Raw genomic sequence first — 15,819 nt, forward strand, 5'->3', positions numbered from 1 at the left:
TCAGTGTTCCAGTACCTAACACGGGTTACATTCAAATGTGAATGTGCATCCATGAAAAATCCACATACTTATACCTAGTATAGGCTGCATGGCTAGTTGCATTTAAAGGATTATTATAATATTCAATGACCCGAGGACTACATTCTTCAGCAATGATCTCAAAAATTATGTAAGTGAAAAATGAGTAACATACACTTTTAAAAAGCTGGCTCAAAGATCCTGAGGACTAATATCTACTTTTCTTGTCACATCTCTTCCCTTGGCCCTCAGGAGGCAGCACACCAGATGGTGTCTTTATCAGGATTATACATGGCCTGTGTCACATTCATTGAATGAAATCACTAGCCTCTTATTCACAAAGCAACTTTATCTCTTATCTGGTATATTTTAACAATGACAACTCTGATAATTAAATGTGTCTCTTGGAATATAAACAGTTTTAATAACCCCATTCAAAGAAAAAAATATATACTCAGTGCTTAAAAAATTAGACTTGACATTTCCATGCTGCAGGAGACATGGCTGACAGAATTTGAAAATTGTAAACTTACTAGACATTAGAAATTGAGAGGCCTACCCAGTTGTTTTAATTCTAAAGCAAAGGGTGTTGCTATACTAATACATAAAAAGTTGTATGTTAATATTCTGAACACAAGGTCTGACAGTGAGGGCAGATTTACTATCCTCATGGCTGAAGTTGGCAGTTCTGCAATCATCTTTGCCAGTCTTTGATCCCAAATGTTTTCATTGTTTTTTTTTCCCTGAGAATAAATGACATGGGCCGCTATCCTGTTGTTGTAGCTGGAGATTTTAATGAAACTATAGACCCAGTCTTTGGTAAGTCTTCTCCATCTCCATATAAAAACACTAATACTTGTCAGATACTTCATACATACATGGTTGATTTTGTGTTACAAGATGCGTGGAGATTGGGTAATGCTTTGGCCAGAGACTATAGGGTGGTTTTTTTTGGTTGTGGGGTTCTGCAGCTCATTCAACATCTTCAAGACTTGATCAATTCTGTCTCTGATTGTAGCATTGGTACTATAGTTATATCTGACTATGCTCCTATATGTAGGTCTTTTAGGCTTCCCGGGTATGCACCCCGAGCTAAAATGTGGAGATTAAATACCTCTCTGCTGTTTGATACATCTTTTGTTAACTCTATTCAGTAGCACTTAGACCATTTTTTAAAAACAAATCCCCCCCCCCCCCGCTTCATCAGCTGCCATCCTGAAAGCCTTTAAAGCCTTCATCAGAGGCCATATAATCTGTTATGCCCCCTTTAAAAAGAAAGGGAGAGAACATAAAATTGATATCCTTGAAAAGGAAATTAAGACCTTGGATACAGATTATGCTTCAGTCCCTACCCCAGAGAAACACAGAACCCTCATCTATCTAAGGTATGAAATCAACAGACTTCTGCTCTAAAAGGCTGAGTTTGCTTTATTCTGTTTGGGGCAACACTATTGAGAATCTGGTAAGAGAGCTGGAAACCTGCTGGCATATAGATTTAAGCAAAGGCTAACAAATAAGATTGCTGCTACTCACGATAGTAGCTGTAAATTATATACACCACAGCTATTAATAATTTCAAGAGTTTTATTCAAAACTATATTTAGCTGAAGAGGGATCACTGTATTTCTTTCTATTCATCAAAGTTATTTCCAGAAATTCAATAATATTTTCAGGACATTCCTTTGGAGTGCAAGTAAGGAACCTAGACTGGCTCTGAACAAATTATAGTTACCCCCATCTCTGTGGATTTAATTTTTCCAGTGTGGAAAATTAAACATATCTCCTTTTTGGTAAGCCAGACATTTTTATGGCTGTTAGATAGGACCCCACAGACCCCCCACATGGGTTTTAGATTGAATTAGAATTGGTATACCAGCTCCCCTTTTCAGGTATTGTAGAGTCAAATTATTATAGACTTGATGGCTCCAGATCTGCCACACTAATGTATATGAGGCAAGCTTGGTCAAACTTGGCTGGAAAGTTCTGCTTCCATCCATTCTTCCATGTAGAGCAGAGGTGGGCAAACTACGGCCCACGGGCTACATCCGGCCTGCAGGACCATCCTGCCTGACCCTTGAGCTCCTGGCAGGGGAGGCTGACCCCCAACCCCGCAGCTTCAGCTCGCCATGCCACCAGCGCTCCGGGCAGCAGGGCTGCGAGCTCCTGCTAGGCAGCGGGGCTGCGAGAGCCGACAGGTGTAGTGTATTAAATTGCTCCCAGTAGGAATGTGCTACTCACAGAGCACCAGGACTTGCAGCCATAAGTAGTACACCATAAATAGCACATTCCTACAGGGAGCAATTTAATACACTACACCTGTCCTCCATATAGTTTCGGAACCCCGATGTGGCCTTCATGCCAAAAAGTTTGCCCACCCCTGATGTAGAGGCAGTCTTGTGAAACAATCCTATCCTTAAAACCAGTGGCAAAACCTTGATGTGGAGGGATTGGATGGACAGATGAATCATGACTGTGTCACAGCTAATTGACAATGATAAATTTAAACCATTTGTAGATCTTCAGCAACAATGTAGCTTACCTGGTTCCAGAGCATGGAAATATCTCCATTTAAAGCATTTACAGGTGGGGAAATTGGAATCATGTTTTGCTAAAGGGGGAAATGGGCACAGCAAATGGGGGTGGGAAAATTGGAATCATGTTTGGCTAAGGGCAGGAATGGGAACAGGGACACAGGTGTAAGGCTCTGTGGTGTCAGAGCTGGGAAGGGGGACACTAAGGAAGGAAACTGGAATCATGCTTGCTGGAAGTTCACCCCAATAAACATCGAACTGTTTGCACCTTTGGACTTCGGGTATTGTTGCTCTCTGTTCATGCGATAAGGACCAGGGAAGTAAGTGGGTGAAGGAATAAGCCCCCTAACAATATTTGGACCAGGATGCCTCAGGAGCTTGAGAGCCTCCTCGACTTTTACTTGTTTGGAGGAAATTTCCTGGATTTACACAGTCAGCCTATCCTTTTACAATTAGAACTTTTTCTCTAAACCAACCATGTCTTTCCGAAACCACTGTTTCTTACAGGATTGTTTTGAGAGGCACAATTTTTTCAGTTGCTACTCTACTAGTCACATTGAGTCATATAAAAAATGGTGCATTTTATCACAAAATTGCTAAAAGAAAATATCCAGATGTTTAATGTATTGCTGTGATTAACTATACAAATACTGAGAGGAAAAATACTCAGGAACTAGACTAAATGAACAAGAAGCCTGAGCAGCTGGTTTCAGTTGCCTAAAGTACTTGGCTCTTATTTCTTTGCATGATTGTCATAGGGTGGCTGGCTCCTTAAGGGAAGATGTAACTGGTTTGAGGAAGCAGCTGCAGATGAGTTCTGCAGGGATCAAGACTGGCTCCAGCAGGGAATAAAAGGGACTGTTTGGATGACAACCCAGCTCTGAGAAGGAGGGCTGGAAACTCCTGATTCAAGGAGAGAGAACTGTTTGAACTGTGGAACCAGTGGCCAGCTGGGTGAAGACGGCATGGAGTAATAATGTGCTTATAGATTAAATTAAGTGGATCCCCTTTTCATCAGTCAGTGGAAAACAAACCCCAGATGTGTGCCACTAAGTCAGCAGGAAACAGCTTTGACAAGCCCAACTTGCAAACATAATTTTGTAGCTTTCAGAAATGCCTTGCTACTGGACATCATGAGACCACTGGGTCTGGACACTGGAAGAAATAAGATAGCTCTTTAGTTTAGTGGTGGTACTAAGACAAAAATCTTAGCCTAGAAATGATTCAGTTAAAGATGTTTAAATAGAGGACAAACTTAGCCTCATAGCCCTCTTTCCAGACGCTTTGTCGTACAGATCAGGAATTTAAAGCTCTCCTGATAGGGATGGAGGAATCTGTAAGGGCCATAGAAAGAATGACACTTTATCAAGGAACTTACAAGATCAGTTCAGGATAACTCTTAAGTACTGCTGGGACTTGGAACCAACAGAGATGATAAACCCAGAGGATAGAACCCACTAACGCTCTGTTTACAGCTAGAGAAAATTTTCAATAACTTCCCATTGTTATTAACCCCAGTTTGGCTCCATCAATGTTAGTAATTTTTTGGAACTTCATAGATGGACTGTGCCACCATAACAAGCACTGTGTCATAAAACTGCTCATAGTGCGTCTTAAAAAGGTGGCTATCTATACAAGAGCTCCGAATATTGTTTATACCAGTTGAAGTGTTAGTAAGAATGAAACATTTTTGAGAAAGGCCCCAATTGTAGGCAGGGCCTTTGTACAAGTTTTGGTTTCAAGAACCTTTGTAAGGTCCTCAAGCCAAGTGGGCCCAGAGTGTGTTTTTTTTTCCCCCTTTCTTTTTAGTTCTACTCTGTAAAACACCAAATTTTAATCAAAACCATGGAAAACAGAAAACAAATAGCTAAAAAGAAAATTTAGTATTAGTGCAGTGCTAAGTGTTTGTAAAATATATTAAAGAAATTCTAAAAGTAAATATCACTCACATATTTGGCCAGGGTACCATACACATTATGTAGCATTTTCTATTTTTGTATTTGTTATTAAATTAAATCTGTACAGCTTACATACAGCTCATTATTGTTTATTATTCATGCATAAAGTATAGGACATATTAAAGTTGTCTGAGATGAAACAATATATACATGGAAGACAACTTAATTATATTTACGACTACCTCTCAGCTCTGTAGATCTGAGGTGCTGTGACTTGCTCTGTTTAATTTTTGTAAGTCACTTATGAAAAATGGAAAAAACCTCTGCTTCTAATGAGCATTTGTCATGCTTCCATTTGTAATTAGGCATGAAGAGTTATTATCTGAGATTATAAAACAACAGCATTTAAAAGTCATTTAAAATTATGCTTTCTAAAATATGAGTTTTAAATGTTAAATTTATTTATAAATGTCTGATTCTTAAAATATATAATGTGTGAACACTCTATAATGCAAGAATATTACCTTAAAACAGTATGAACACTAATCACCAGTATCAGGGGGTAGCTGTGTTAGTCTGTATCCAGAAAAACAACAAGGAGTCCGGTGGCACCTTAAAGACTAACAGATTTATTTGGGCATAAGCTTTTGTGGGTAAAAAAACCACTTCTTCAGATGCATGGCCTAATCACCAGGACTCTGCAGTTCTTCCAAGAGTAATACTTTATTTAGCAAATATAAGAGATGACTGCAATGTCTGGTAGTCTTGAATTCATCTTTTTCAGGCATCTGGACATAGAGCAAAAATCTCAGAGACTGGAAATTTTCCTTCCAGTGTTACCCTAAAACTTTAGAGGCCAATTAAATTAGCCTACCTTAGCACTTCCAATTTAACTAAAAGGTAACAAGGTTGTGGCCTGCCCTCAAGGAATTGCCAGGGGGCTTGTCTCCAACCAAAAAAGGGCTCCCCAGAGCAAGCCAGTTTTGCTAATCCCTGAAAGGACACAGATATAGCCTTCTGCTCAAGGATGGACACACAAGCAGAAATTCTTTGAAAACAAAAGAATTATTTATTTAATAAAAATAAAAATTACAGCAAGTTTAATAAAGCAAGAAAAGATATATAGGATGTAATAAAATACAACAGAATTACATTTATGAATTATATAGTAAAGCAGTGCTGCAAAATAAAAGACACAGGTTCTATGAAATAGTCCCATATCACATCTAGAGGATACAATAATTACAATGTAACTACATTTAAATGATATTACAATTTAATATGATCATTCTGTGAGCAGTGATCAGCCGGTCACAGAATGGGGTGGGTAGATCTCACTCAAACACAGCCGTCCAGCTTTATTGACAGACAGACTCAATCATTCCTTGGTAACAGAGAGAAAAATCAGACTTGCAATCCTTCTTAAATTCCCTCTGTTACATCTGATGGGCCTTCTGTTCTGTCAATAAGATGTTACACAAGCTGAAGGTGAAGGTGGCACACTGAACTGCAGCTGCTGTTGTAACCTCAGAAGCTGTAGTAGTGGTGGTTGCTGCCTGTAGGTAGTTGCTTGGTTGCTACAGAAGCTGTTGCTATAGGGACTTTTTAGAGTCCTGTAGCAGACCTTTTCAGAATCTTCTTAGGATGCTGCTGCAGTTATTTTAGCTGCTATTCTGGTTGCTTCTTGAGGCTTTTGATCCTCACAAGCCCCAAAGGCCCAACCCTTAAGTCTGCTGGCTGCCGGCCTTATATACTGGCTATTCTCTCAAGGTCAGTTCATTAACATAATTCATTAGCCTGTCTCAGCCAATCAACTTACAGATATCAGCATATTTCCTCTTGCTGTGTAGATCCTCCAATTTACATCTTCCTATTTTAGATAGCTAAGCTTCTCTCCTGACACCATCTTGCACTCTAGATCTATCTAAGTTCCTCCCCCTGATGCCATCTTGGATTTTAGACCTTTATAAATTCCTCACCCTGACACCATCTTGGATTCTAGACCTTTATACTGCCTAAATTTAGACTATCATCCTTGTTTCCACCATTTTGATCTGCCATGTTGGATTTTCTAAATTTAAACTATCATTAATTTCTACTTAATTAGAACCTTAATCTTAAAATAATTACTGTTTTATGCAAACCAAAGTCTCCTAATACTGTCACCACCTAATTATGTCAATTGGGAGAAGTGAATTTTATGGTGTTTCTAAACCCCTTCCGAGGTTTTCCTGCAAGTCTCTGTTAAGGTGCTGCAAGGTAATTCAGAACATTCAGAGCAAAAATCTCTTGTTACACCAGAAACAATTTTGTAAAAGCAACAGTATGATAATTTTGTATTAATTGGTTTTCTTCTTGGCGGTAGCCTTGTTAGGGAGACCAAGAGTTGAATGAGTATGCAGAAATAACTCCTTGAGCTAGGTCCTTTGCTTTGTTACATTGGCTTTGTACTACTCTGCTGATAAAAAGCTAGACTGCCCTACCTCTCCCCAGGAGTATCTTCCCTGCACAGGTGTTTACTAGGGACAGAACCACTGTAATAACTCGTACGCCATCCCCTCTCTGCAATCATTGTAGGAGGTGTGGCTGGGGAAGATGGATATGCCTGGTGATCCCCAGCTGCCTGAATTGCTCTTTGGTGGAAAACCAACCATTGCAACACAAAGCAGCCATGAGGCTACTATAACTTATCATAGCAGGGACTAGCCTGGCACAGATCCACCCAGGGTGGGGGGGGGATGGGAAATAGAGTGATGCATCTAAAATATGACCTGTCTTCATGAAATTATCATTTTCAGATCCTTACCACTGTATTAACAAAATGTAATTCCTGAAGATATGCAGAAATCCCTATAAACAAATGGATTCACCAGTATCTGGCTTTCCTCAGGTTGACACAGTCATAAGGATACAAGGCATGTATCTAAATCCCTACACAGCACCTTGAACATTCTAGATTATGCAGCTACTGGGTATAAAAGGATGTAATAAGGGTGCAATGTCAGGTGGAATTTTCTGTCCTTACCTTGAATATCCATAACTTATTCAATCTGTGACAGACTGATTAAATTAATGTCATATAGTTGCAGCTTAACCCACATGCACTTTGGTTTATTGGATCAGTGCCTGCTTGTGTTCCCATTAAAGTCAATGGCAAAACTCCCATTTGGGAGCAGCATTGGGCCCTAAATGTATAGTGTCAAAACTGGAAGATTGTATTAAACATATTACTGCTAAGGCAAAAGAGTTTTGAATTGCCAAGGGACTGTGTTAAAAATTAGTAATTATGCTGACATCATATTTAATTTCCCTCAAGAAAACATCTACAGTTGCTTTGACTCAGAAGATAAAATATGTCAGATATATTAAATTTGAGGAAAAGAACAATCCTCAAAATGAAAATGCCAAAAGTGGCATAAATTTAGATTATAGATTTACCCAATTTACAAAAATCTCTCAGTAAAAGCTAATGCAAATCAACATCTATGGTGGTCTGGAATGCCACATTGATTCGAGATCTTATAATAATTGATGGAACTAGAATGAATTCTCCTCAGTGTCTGTTTTAATGAACTCAACAAAGTATGCTAGCCTGCTAAATGAGCAATGCCTGGGATCTGAAGTGCTGGCATTTTATACCACTGTTACTTTAATATTAATGTACCCCAACAGTTTATAAGGCTCTAATTCCAGCCAGAGGCAGTAGTGTAAGTGTAATCCTAAAAACAAAGAATAATTAGTTCATGTTTCCAGAGCCCCAAAATGGAATTGCTCCCTCAATTTATGGACATAGTTACTTTCACCAAAAAATATTCTTTTACCCTATATTATATTTTATGTCCAGTTCTTTTTCTGTACTTCAGTTTCCCCTAACCTATGCATTGTATTCTCCCCTACACTTTCAGTGCATTTCTAATTAAGATTTGCCATTTTGTTTATAAAGCTATTTTTATTTTTTATTTATAAATTATGTAACCATCAATAATCTCTGGGTCCAATCACAATACAAAGTTAAAACATTATGCAACAACAAGAAAAATAAACAAAATCAATGTAAAAAGCAAACTCCTCAGACAGGAACCTAGGAATTGCTGTAATGGATCAGGTCCATACTGTTTCTGTTAAGTGGCCAGCACCAGATGCTTCAGAGGAAGCATCTCATTAGGCAGTTGGGGGATAATATGCAATCCTCTCCCCCCACACATTAAATCTTCTCTAATTTCAATAGTGAGAGATTGGTTTAAGCCCTGACACATGACGGTTTAATATCACTTACTAAATTTGCTAATATGGACTATAATAGTCCAGATTACAAAAACACATACTCTACTCACATGAGTTACCCAGGAAGGGCTGGAGTGAACACCTAGACTTTGCAGGGTGCCCTGAAGGTCAGAAAATTTCTGCTTTGTTGAATCAAAAGGGATGTGAGGTCAACCTCACCTTGAGTTCAAATCTAGGGGATGCTAGCCAGAATTAGGGTTGCCAACCCTCCAGGATTGTCCTGGAGTCTCCAGGAATTAAAGATTGATCTTTAATTAAAGATTATGTCATTTGATGAAACCTCCAGGAATCCAACCAAAATTGGCAACTCTAACCAGAATGTCCAAGCTGAATTCAACTGCTCTGAGAGTACATAGCAAGGGGTGATTTCTAAGGTAGCCACAACCCAAATTACATAGAGGTTTATGACCTAAAATCAAAACCTTTAATTACACCCAAAAACAAAATGTTAGCCAGTGCAGTCTAAAAACCAGAAATAGGTTTATAAAATAATATTTATCTTGTAGGATTTTTTCCATAAAGAAAAAAATATATGTAGTGAAAGTCATATATGATAAAAAAATTATAAAATACTGATAAAGCTAACTGATACAGTGAATATGAAGAAATAAAAAGAGAAACTCCCAGAGCCACAAAAAGACTTAGGGTCCGAACTCTCCCCTTTGAGTGTCTAAGTCCAAACTAGGCACTGTTGAGATCCTCAAAACCCATGCTCAGCTGTCGCCTACCTCTGGAGGTGACTAAAGTTCCACGAGTGGTCTTAAACCGTAGCTCCAAGTACAGCACACTGTAGTCATTCAACATGGAGTTAAAAATACATAGACAATTGTGATGAGACCTGAATCTGATAAGAAAGATAGCAAACTACTAGGCAGACACAAATGGGAAAAAGCACTCCTGACTAGTGCTGCTAATCCTCAACCATATCTATCACTCTCTGAAAAGTAAAGGAGCACTAGTGGCACCTTAGAGACTAACCAATTTATTTGAGCATGAGCTTTCGTGAGCTACAGCTCACTTAAAGTGTTTCAATGAAACAGAAACTGCTCTGGGAATCCTGGCTGCAGCCTGAAGTAAGCGATTATCTGACCATCATGAGTCATTCTTACTCTCTTCCCATATCTCTTCTTTCAATTGAATCTGTGAAAAACTGTTTGTGTTTGAGCACAATGAAATGCAGGAAACATTTGGGGGCCCTTAAAATTTAATACTTTTTTTTCCATAATGATCACATTTTGAATTTGATTGTGAATATTTCACAAACTTTTACATCTGAAACCAAAAATGAGATCCTACAAATCATCTGGGGTAGTTCCACTGTTATCATAGTAGCAGTTCCCAAATCAACCTATTTGCGACATTTTCTGTATGGCTGCTGGTTTTACCCTCATTTTAGACGCCAATTAAATTAGCCTAGGATAGCATGTCTAATTTAACAAAAATGGTAACAAAGTTGTGGCCTGCCCTGCAGGAATTGTCAGGGTGTTACCTGGGGGGCTTATCTCTGAAATGCAGAGGGCTCCCCAGAGCAAGCTAGTCTTGCTAACCCCTGAAAGGACATGGGTACAGCCTTCCACTCAAGGATTGACACATACAAGCAGAAATTCTTAAAAAACAAAATAATTATTTATTGAACAGAAATAAAAAAAAATACAGAGAGTTTAATAAAGCAAGAAAGATACATAGGTTTTAATAAAACACCATGGAATTACATTTAAGAATTATACAATAAAGCAGCGCAGCAAAATAAAAGAGACAGACTGCATAAAATACCTAACAGATACAGAGAATACAGTAGGCTCAATGTAACATGCATATAAAGATCCTTCATGCACAAAGGCTTTTAGTCTTAGTGTTACAATCTAACCCCATAATTAAAACAATGTGTATATTCTCTATATACACATATGAGAAACCATCATCATATTCACAGATTAAAAAGAAAATATTTATTTAATACTAACATTAACACTTAACACTAAACATTTAACATCTGATATTTAGTATTTAACATCCTGTAAGCTCTGCCAAGCGGTCACAGGATAGGCAGGGGAGATCTCATTCAGAAGCAGGCATCCAACTTTAACAACAAATTTACCTAGGCACACTTAAAGAAAATAATTTATAAAATTACACTTACACTCACATCAAAATCCCTTTGACTCGTCTTAGGGCCATCTGCTCTGTCAATATAAAAGATGAAGATCATAGAATATCAGGGTTGGAAGGGACCTCAGGAGGTCATCTAGTCCAACCCTCTGCTCAAAGCAGGACCAATCCCCAACTAAATTATCCCAGCCAGGGCTTTGTCAAGCCTGACCTTAAAAACCTCTAAGGAAGGAGATTCCACCACCTCCCTAGGTAACCCATTCCATTGCTTCACCACTCTCCTAGTGAAAAAGTTTTTCCTAACATTCAACCTAAACCTCCCCCACTGCAACTTGAGACCATTACTCTTTGTTCTGTCATCTGCTACCACTGAGAACAGTCTAGATCCATCCTCTTTGGAACCCCCTTTCAGGTAGATGAAAGCAGCTATCAAATCCCCCCTCATTCTTCTCTTCCGCAGACTAAACAATCCCAGTTCTCTCAGCCTCTCCTCACAAGTCATGTGCTCCAGCCCCCTAATAATTTTTGTTGCCCTCTGCTGGACTCTTTCCAATTTTTCCACATCCTTCTTGTAGTGTGGGGCCCAAAACTGGACACAGTACTCCAGATGAGGCCTCACCAATGTCGAATAGAGGGGAATGATCATGTCCCTCGATCTGCTGGCAATGCCCCTACTTATACAGCCCAAAATTCTGTTAGCCTTCTTGGCAACAAGGGCACACTGTTGACTCATATCCAGCTTCTCGTCCACTGTAACCCCTTGGTCCTTTTCTGCAGAACTGCTGCCTAGCCATTCGGTCCCTAGTCTGTAGCGGTGCATGGGATTCTTCCGTCCTAAGCGCAGGACTCTGCACTTGTCCTTGTTGAACCTCATCAGATTTCTTTTGGCCCAATCCTCTGATTTGTCTAGGTCCCTCTAACTAATCCATGCTAACTGTTCCTGATCACTTTCCTCTCCTCTAAGTGCTTCAGAATTAATTCCTTGAGGACCTGCTCCATGATTTTTCCAGGGACTGAGGTGAGGCTGACTGGCCTGTAGTTCCCCAGATCCTCCTTCTTCCCTTTTTTAAAGATGGGCATTACATTAGCCTTTTTCCAGTCATCTGAGACCTCCCCTGATCGCCAGGAGTTTTCAGAGATAATGGCCAATGGCTCTGCAATCACATCTGCCAACTCCTTTAGCATCCTCAGATGCAGTGCATCTGGCCCCTGGACTTCTGCTCATCCAGCTTTTCTAAATAGTCCTGAACCACTTCTTCTCCACAGAGGGCTGGTCACCTCCTCCCCATGCTCTGCTGCCCAGTGCAGCAGTCTGGGAGTCTGCACCTTGAGAAGATGGTTATTGCTAATGGGTCACAGCGGTTATCTGCCGGAGCTGCTGCAGTTGAGGTGGCTAGCTAGCTGCTTTAGAAGTTGCTGCCCTCTAGAAGTTCTACTACTGTTGCTTCTGCAGGTAGCTGCTTGATTGGGTTGCTATGGAAGCCGTTGCTGTGGTGACTTTTAGAATTCTGCTGCTGCCCATTACATCATACCTATTTTATATAGAGAGCTCCTCCCCTGATGCCATCTTGGATAGAGCTCTTCCCCATCCTATTTTTAGGAAGCAAAGCTCCTCCCTATGAGTTGCTGGAACCTTCTGGAATTTTCCACTCTCTAAATTTAAACTACGTCATCCCTGTCTCTACCATTTTGATCTGCCATGTTGGATTCTCTAATTTTAAACTATCATTAATTTCTACTTATTTAAAGCCTAAATCTTAGAGCTAAATTACTGTTTTATGCAAATCAAAGTGTCCTCATACTGTCATCCCCTTCATTTTGTAAATTGGGAGATGTGAATTTTATGGTGTTTAAATCCCTTTTCTTCAGTTTTTCTCTGCTGGTCTCTATCAGGGCGCTGTAAGGTTTTTCAAAACAGCTAAAAGCAAAATTCCTCATTACACTGGAATCACCAAGCACTGACAACTCTAATTCCAGGCTTAGATTTCCTAAAATACAAAACATGATCTTTTATTGTGTATGCTTATGTATCTCTCATTCTTATTATAACATCTAATACTGAGTAGTGAGGATATAACTCTTTTAGAAGTATCACAAATTTTCATGTGCTATAAATTGCATTGAAATATGTGGCTCCTTGTAATTTTCTACCAAATACACCATCATAATTATAATACTCAGTGTTTTTCATCTGTAGATCTCAGAATTTTTCACGGCTCAAGGATCTTGGGCGACTTCTATCTAAGCACATGTAGGAAAACACACTCTTTTGGGGTTTAAAAAGAGAGGTGTGGGAAATGGTCACAACAAAATTCAAGATGTGTGCATTTTACAAAAATGTGATATTTCAAGGGCCCAGATACAAGCAAAATCAAATAGAGAAAAATCAGGAGTTTCTTCTTTTCCCTAGTTTTGTCAACCATTTATTTTTAAAATAAGAGACTATGATGAGAACTCTAATTTGGTTATTATGTGTAGTGTAGAAAAATATTAGATCTTGAATTAATGGAAGTAGTCAGAGCAATCATATGATACTTCTGGCTCATATGCAGCCTAGTTGCCGTATTTTGGTTTTCTCAACTGGTGGCTCAGCATGATGAAATATTTGAAAGGTGGATTTAATAAGTTATTATTTAAAAAGAAACTCAGAATGTAAGATGCATTTAAATTTAGTGATCAGTTGAAAACTTAGTAAAATAGAACCATTAAGATTTTGTCAGTTGTAATGACAGTGTGATCATACAATGTCTGGTCTCTTGACAATGTGGAATTTATAGTGTGATATTTATATGGCTACTGTGCCCACATTATCGAAGCAGCAACAACACTGTATTTTATCAAACTCAAAGAAAAGTCCTGTAGGGATGATGATATAAAAATGAATCCAATAATGGAGACTTATCAGATTATTGCATTTTACCAACACATTGTACAGCTATAGCAATTTAAAGCAAAGAAAAGTTTTTAAAAAGTTAAAGTTGCTAGTCTCCTGTGCATTAAAGTATTTATTCTAGAGGTGTTGTTAGTTTTAGCGGTGCTCAAATGTTTGCCGAACTGTTTCCAAAATAATTTGGGAATCTGAGAAATTTGGAGACTTCAAAATGTGCCTCCTTGAAACGAATACTGAGTACAGAACGATTATCTCCTTCCCAGTAACTAAAAAAAATACATTTAAAAATATGGATTGAAGGCTATATGGTAAATTATTGGCAAATTTCCAATAATGCAGCTGTGAAATACAAGGAATAATATACCACTTACAGTGGATTATAAGGCTGTATTTTCATCAAGGTTTTCTAGTGAAACAATACAGCACAAATGTGAAACTCAAGTTTTTTAGCCCAAGATGGAATTATAGCCTTATGAATTTATGAATACTTTGGGAGTGTGTTATTTATTATCATGTCTGGGAGTGCTGTGAAGGCAGCATAATCTGCTCTGGAGGGTAAGGCTAGCCTCATGTCTGCCAAAAGCAGCAACAGCTGAGCTCTGTAAAGAGCCCTGTTCAGCTAGTGTAAGCAGAAAATAACCATCCTGATGTGAAGCATATGTAATAAATAAGATGGTTGCCTAAGATGGAAAAAATGAAGTCTTTGTGAAATCACTCTTTGATCTGGTTCCCAGGCCATGGGTTTGATAAACCAGTTAAGTTATTCCCACCTGGAAGGCCCCTGCTCTGTGGGACAATTGAGGTTGTGGAGCACACAGATACCTTAGACAGTGAGTAATGTCAGAGAATGGATATGGATGATGTGGTGTTTGCTTTAAGGGATGAGACACCTAGCAGTGTGAGTTGTTGTTTTTCTTCAAAACAGTAATTTAGTGGATTGCAATAATTGTTCTCAAGTCAGGTTTGGGAGGTTAGTTATGGGCTACTCCAACATTTTTTAAAATGTACATATTTTTACTGTGTTAGTGATTCTAAAGTTTTTTAGTTATTTGTAACAGGAGTAATTAATACTTTGTATTATAATTGTAGTTATGATGAGCATTCTAGGTGCATGAGAAAGTTGCATCAGTTTAAATTAATCAGTGTAAAATCATAAATTTAGTTAAATTTACTAATTTCTCTTGTATCTGTTTAAACCAATCTTACTTCTTTAGTTTAGGTCAGTTATGACTATATTATACTCAGAAATGAGCCACTCTTAAACTGAAACAAGAATGTCTTCAGGGGATCTGGTGCAGCATTTGTCTACACTTGAAAGTTATACTGGCATAGCTATGTTGGTCAGTGGTGTGAAAAAAGCAGCTATGGCTCAGTGTAGACATAGCTATGTTGATGGAAGAATGTTTCCATCAGTGTAGTTAACATTGCTCCGAGAAGTAGTGTTCCTACAGTCAGCAAAACCTATACTGTTGGAGTAGGACGCACCTACACTACAGGGCTATGCTGGTATAGCTATGCTGACATAACCATGCTGGTATATTCTCCGTATTGTAGACATACTCTCTCATTCGGTAAGACACTAATGTAGCTAAATCTGTTAAAATATAGTAGATTGATGACTTAAGCTAAATAAGTATAAGCAAATGTTAAAGTGGTTTAAGTATATCTATATTGAGGGTTTGCACTTGTTTAATTAGATTGATTTTTTAAAATTAATTTTAGTTAAACCTATACACTTTTATAGACTAGATAAGGTCTAAAGCTACTATGCTTCAAATATAGCATGTGCTTAATTTTACTCATGAGTAAACCTGTTGAACTAAAGTACATGCTTGCAGGTTTACATTGAGTTCACATTTGAAAGGTCTTCACAGTCCCACTGGCTACAAGCTTCAGACACTGATTCAGCAATGTACTTCAGCATGTACATAACTTTAAGCTGATGAGTAGTATTGATTTCAGAAGGACACCTCTCTCATGCTTAAGCACCTTGCTGAACTGGCCTTAATTTTTTAAATTAAAGCTTGCATTCTGGAGCACAATTCTGTAGCTAAGGGTGGATTTTGACATGATTTCCATGGCTGCAGAA

The sequence above is a fragment of the Natator depressus genome, chromosome 7, assembly GCF_965152275.1.
Source record: "Natator depressus isolate rNatDep1 chromosome 7, rNatDep2.hap1, whole genome shotgun sequence".
In the NCBI taxonomy this organism is placed as follows: Eukaryota; Metazoa; Chordata; order Testudines; family Cheloniidae; genus Natator; species Natator depressus.